Genomic DNA, 6,000 nt, shown 5'->3' on the forward strand with positions numbered 1-6,000 from the left:
GCTATTGTCTACCTTATGTTGGCCAAGGGGTGATGTTCATCCTCTGCTCATGCCATTGTTTTCCCTGCCATTGTGGAGCTTCCCCTCAAACCTATAAGCCAAAATAAATCTTTTTCCCAGAAGCTGCTCTTGGTTGGGTGATTTCTACCAGCAATGTGAACCGGACTGTGACAGCCCCTCTCCTCCTTTCTTTCTACTGTCTTTCCATCCTCCTTAAGCCTCTCCATTCCCACTATTCCCTCCGTTACTTTCATATCACACGGTTCTATCACCCACCTTTGGTACTTCTTGCCACCTCATGGCCCCTAGCTTCCTGGCCTCTACATATATTCATTCCCACTTAAATCCACATGTCTAAAAATTCAAAGCTGTATTTGAGAAAGAAAATGCAGCATTTGGCTTTCTGAGTCTGGGTTACCTCACAATATAGTTTCCAGTTCCATCCATTTTCCTATAAGTCTCATAACTTCATTTTTCTTTGCAGCTAAGTAAAATTCCGTCATGTGGAATGGAGTATGTGTCAGGAATAGTATGTCTACCTGGGTCATATGATACAGTTCTTTTGTTTTGTTTGTTGGTTTTTTGTTTTTCGAGGTAGGATCTTACTCTAGTCCAGGTTGACCTGGAATTCACTATGTAGTCTCAGGGTGGCCTCAAACTCACAGAGATCCTCCTACCTCTGCCTCCTGAGTGCTGGGATTAAAGGTGTGTGCCACCACACCCAGCCATATGATATAGTTCTATTTTTAGTTGTTTTCAGACATCTCCATTGTGACTTCTATATTGTTTGCACAGTTTATACTCCTGGCAATAGTGAACAACCTCTTCAACATTTGTTGTTATTTGTTTTCTTGATGATAGACATTATGACTGCAGTGAAATGAAATCTCAAAATAGTTTTAATTTGCATTTCCCCTGTGGTTATAGATGTTGAACACTTTTCAAAATATTTTTTGGACATCTGTATTCTTTCGAGAATTCTCTGTTCAGTTCCTTGGCACATTTTTGGATTGGATTATTTATTTTCTTTAGCGTTGTAAGGGTTTTTTTTTTTGTATATTTTAGATATTAATGTTTGGTCAGATATAGAGCTGGCAAAAATTTTCTCCTATGCTGTAGGCTATCTCTTCACTCTATTGACAGTTTATTTTGCTGTAAGAAGCTTTATAATTTCACGAAGTCCCATTTGTTGAAAGTGGCCTGTTTTTCTGAGTAATTGGAGTTCTATTCAGAAAAACCTTACCTATGCTTATATATTGAAAGAGTTTCCTAACTTTTTTGTCTAGCAGTTTCAGAGTTTCAGGTTTTATGTTAAAGTGTTTGATCCATTTGGAGTTGATTTTTATTTCATTCTTCATCCAGATATCCAGATATCCAGTCTTCTGCAGTGCGTATTTTTGGCATCTTTGTCAAAATTAGGCACCTGTAGCTGCATGGTTTTATATCTGAATCTTCAGGCTGGGGTGATGGCTCGGGGGTTAAGGTGCTTGCCTGCAAAGCCAATGACCTGAGTTTGATTTGATTCCCCAGTACCCATGTAAAGCCAGATGTACAAAGTGGTGCATGCATATGGAGTCTGTTTGCAGTGGCTGGAGGTCCTGGCATGGCCATTCTCTCTGTCTGTTTCTCTTAGCTCTCTCTTCTTACAACTAAGTAAAGTAAGTAAATAAGTTCATAAGTAAATATTTGGATCTATTGTGCTTCTTTGTTTTTGTGTGTGTGTTCCATGCTATTTTTGTTACTATGGCTTTGTAATATAACTGGTATGGTAGCACCCCCAAGCTTATCTTATTTATTTATTTTCATTCAAAATTGTTCTGGATATCTGAGGATTTTTTTTTTTTTTGTGCTTCTAAATTACTTTAAGATTGCTATTTCTAATTCTTTGAAGAATGGCATTGAAATTTTGATGGAGATGGCATTGAATCTAAATTACTTTTGGTAAGAGCCATTTTTCACTATATTAATTCTTTCAGTTAGTGAGCATGGAGATCTTTCCACCTTTGAATGTCTGTTTTTAATTTCTCTGTAAAATGCTTTGAAGTTTTCATCATGGGTTGGGCATGGTGGTGCATGCCTTTAATCCCAGCACTCTGGAGGCAGAGGTAGGAGGATCACTGTGATTTTTAGGCCAGCCTGAGAATACATAGTGAATTCCAGGTCAGCCTGGGCTAGAGCAAGAAACTTAATCAACAAACAAACAAAAAAGTGTTTGTTATAGAGATCTTTCACCTTGTGGTTAGAATTATTCCAGGGGGCTGTTTTATGGTGATTGTGAATGGGATCATTATCCTGATTTCTTCCTTAGCGCATCTGCTTTACAAATGAAGGCTGCTGGTTTTTGAGCATTAATTTTGTATCCTGCCACTTTGCTAAAAGTGTTTATTAGTTTTAAGAGTTTTCTGGTGGGACTTTTTTTTTCTATATATGTGTTTGGTGTGCATGTGTGTATGTTCATATGTGTGTGTGGGGGGGGGAGGGTGCAGATGCATGTGTGTACATACGTATGTAGAAGCCAGAGGCTGACATTGGGTGTCTTTCACAATTGTTCTCCACATTATGGTTTGAGACAGGGTCTCTTCCCAGAACCCAGCTCTCATTGACTTGACAAAACTAGCTAGTCACTGAGTCCTGGGGATTCCCTGTTTCTACTCCCCAGCATGGAGATTATTATGTCTGGCATTTAATGTGGGTATTGAGTATCTTGACTTTACCCACGGAGCCATCTCCCAATCCCTGGTGGAGGCTTATGTATAGAATTGTATCATCATAAATAAGGATACTTTGTTTTCTTCCTTTCCTATATGTCTCTTATTTGCTGGTCTTATTGCTTTAGCTATGACTTCTAGCACTGTATTGAATAAGAATGGAAAAGGGGAAACCCTGGTGTTCTTCGTGATAGTGCTTCAAATGTGTTAAGTTTTTCCCCATTCTCAGCCTCCCCTGCCTCTCTCTTTCTCTTCCTTGATCTCTCTCTCTCTCTCTCACACATACACACATAGACACACACAATGTATTCTTGTTTTCTTTTTAAGGTAGGAACTCACTCTAGCCCAGGCTGACCTGGAATTCACTGTGTATTCTCAGGCAGGCCTCAAACTCATAGCAATCCTCCTACTTTGCCTCCCGACTGCTGGGATTAAAGGCGTGTGCCACCACGCCCAGCACAAAATGTATTTTGATCATCTTCAGCCCTATTGCCTTTGGTTTGATGTCTATTTCATCATATTTTTGAACAGAAACAAGCTGATTTCTTAACTCCATTTACTTGGAATACTATTTTCCATCCTGAGTGCTGAGATTAAAGGCGTGCACCATCACGCCCAGCAAAATAAATATTTTTGAAATATCACATCAGTCACCATTCATTTGTGGGATGGATTTTCAAATCTTTCCCTCCCAGTGATGATTTATGTAGCAAACTGCACTCGTAGAGAGGTATAATCTTCAACTCCATTTCAAATCTATAGAACCAGGTTTGGGGTAAGTATTGCCGCAAGAGAGCTTAGACCAGATACGTTTTTCAGTGAGTTTCTGTCCCACCTGCGCAGAGTTGAGCAGTCAGATAGGTCCTCGGTGCTCCCCCAGTTTAGCTCATCTTGCTTGGTGCTGCGTGGGGAGGAACAAGTGGGAGCTTTGGCATCACCTGGGTTCTCGGGGGTTCCCAGAGTGCGGGTGAGAGGTGGTTTTGTCATTCGTTGGCGGGTCACATGGGACTCAGCTGCACCTGCGCTCTGCTTCAGCTTCTCCTCTTGCTGTCGGGCTAGTGGCTGTGGGGAGAAACCTTCCTGCAGTTTCCACTGTGCTGGCTGACATTGCTGAACTCGCCCAGGTGTGCTGAAGGGTGCTGGCTTGCAGGAGCGCCTGCCTGCCTCCATGTGGGGAGCTCCCCAACACATTTTAATTATCAAGACAGACTGCGTGGCCGTGTCTGATTATCTTTGCTTACATAGGATAGCCATGGCATAACTGGGAACACGCAAACTCAAGCCTAGAAAAGGTTAACCTCACAAGCCATCCTGGTTTGGGAGACACGAGCTTGGTAAAGTCTTCTCCTAAGCTTTGCCCCTTAGAAGGCTCATACAATTCAACAGGGACATAAATACACTGTCTATATAAGAAGCAGCAACAATTAATGTCACCACATAGAAATGCATAGTCGTCATTTCTATATAAATTTAGTTTCCTCTTTGCAGCAAAATTTAGAATCTTTGGCTTAGTGCAATAATAGGTTTACAATGACAAAAGTCAAAGCACAAGACATCTTATAAATCTAGTGAATAGTTTAATGTCCACAAAGCAGGCTTATTTTTGGATGTACAGATGTATCTCATATATATATAACAACAAAAGGTAAATAGGCATGCAGCGAGGCTTCAAAGAACAACATTGCCTAGAAGGCAGGTTTTCATCTGAACAGCACTGATTAAAAGTCAGTTTCCAGACTGGAGAGATTGCATAGTGGTTAAGGCATTTACCTGTGAAGCCAAAGGACCCAGGTTTGATTCCTCAGGACCCATGTAAGCCAGAAGCACAAAGGGCACATGCATCTGGAGTTTGTTTGCAGTGACTAGTGTGCCCATTCTCTCTCTCTTTTTTCTCTCTCTCTGACTGCAAATAAATTAAATTAAAAATAACATCAGTTCTAAGACTGAAGGGATGGCATAGTGTTAAGGTGCTTGCTGCCTATAAAGCCAAAGGACCCAGGTTTGAATCCCCAGGACCCATGTAAGCCAGATGCACAAGGTGGCACATGCATCTGGTGTTCATTTGCAGCAGCTTAAGGCCCTCACATACCCATTATCTCTCTCTCTCTCTGCTCCTCTTTCTCTCATAAATAAATAAATAAAATATTTAAAAGAGAAAAAATTGGTTCCCTTTTGTGAATATTACAAAGTGCACAATAATATCTTTAAGAAAGCTTGGGGCTGTAGATGCAAGAATTAGGCTCCAGTTTAATATTCATACCTTCACATTAGAATATCAATACTTCTTTAAATAGATGAATCCTATTTCATTAATTTCTGAACTGCAAATTTTCATCTGTGGTTTGTGGTGTTATTAAGGTTTCTCTTGTATTATTCTTAGCATTGGTTTAAATCTGTTGCCAAGGCATATTGAATTGTCCAAATAAGTACAGAAAGTATTAATTAAATGATATATTTTAAATTTCAAAATGTCAGAAGATGACAGGCAGCTATTAACAGGTATTGACTGCCTTATATATTTTTTTTCAGGTCTCCAAAAGACACACACTGTACAAAGCAAACAAATTATTTTTGAAAGGTCACCACCCATATCCACCCAATATATGCTTTAAGAACCAAGCACCTGAGCAGCTATTTTGCTTAGCTTCTTATTATTCTCCATTGTTGACAAGATAGTTAATGTGTGACTGGGAAAGAAAAACAAAGATTTTAAGTGCATTCATCACATACATTTTGATTTTTTTTTTTTGAATTTTAAAAGGTATTTTTATTTGCAAACAGAAAGCAGAAATGAGAAAGAAAATAAATGGCACAGAAAGTCCTCCTTCCACTGCAAACAAACTTCAGGTGAATGCACCCCTTTGTGCATCTTGCTTTATGTGAGTGCTAGGGAATTGTAATGGGGCCATCATGCTTTGCAGGCTAGTGCCTTTAACTGCTGAGCCATCACTTTGGAAAGCAATATGGAGACTCCTGAAAAAGCTGACTATAGAAATACCAACAGACCCAGTTATACCATTACTGGGCATGTACCCTAAAACCTTCAAACCAAAAGCCAGAGAGATTTGCTCAACCATGTTTGTAGCAGCTCAATTGTTTTGTTTTTTTGAGGTAGGGTCTCACTCTAGCCCAGGCTGACCTAGAATTCACTATGTAGTTTCAGGGTGGCCTTGAACTCACAGAAATCCTCCTACCTCTGCCTCTCAAGTGCTACATTTTGAATTTTTGAAAGGCAGAATTACATTTAGTTTTTTGGGGGGACGGGGTTGAGGTAGGGTCTTGCTCTAGCCCA

Source organism: Jaculus jaculus, chromosome 4, assembly GCF_020740685.1.
Source record: "Jaculus jaculus isolate mJacJac1 chromosome 4, mJacJac1.mat.Y.cur, whole genome shotgun sequence".
NCBI lineage: Eukaryota > Metazoa > Chordata > Mammalia > Rodentia > Dipodidae > Jaculus > Jaculus jaculus.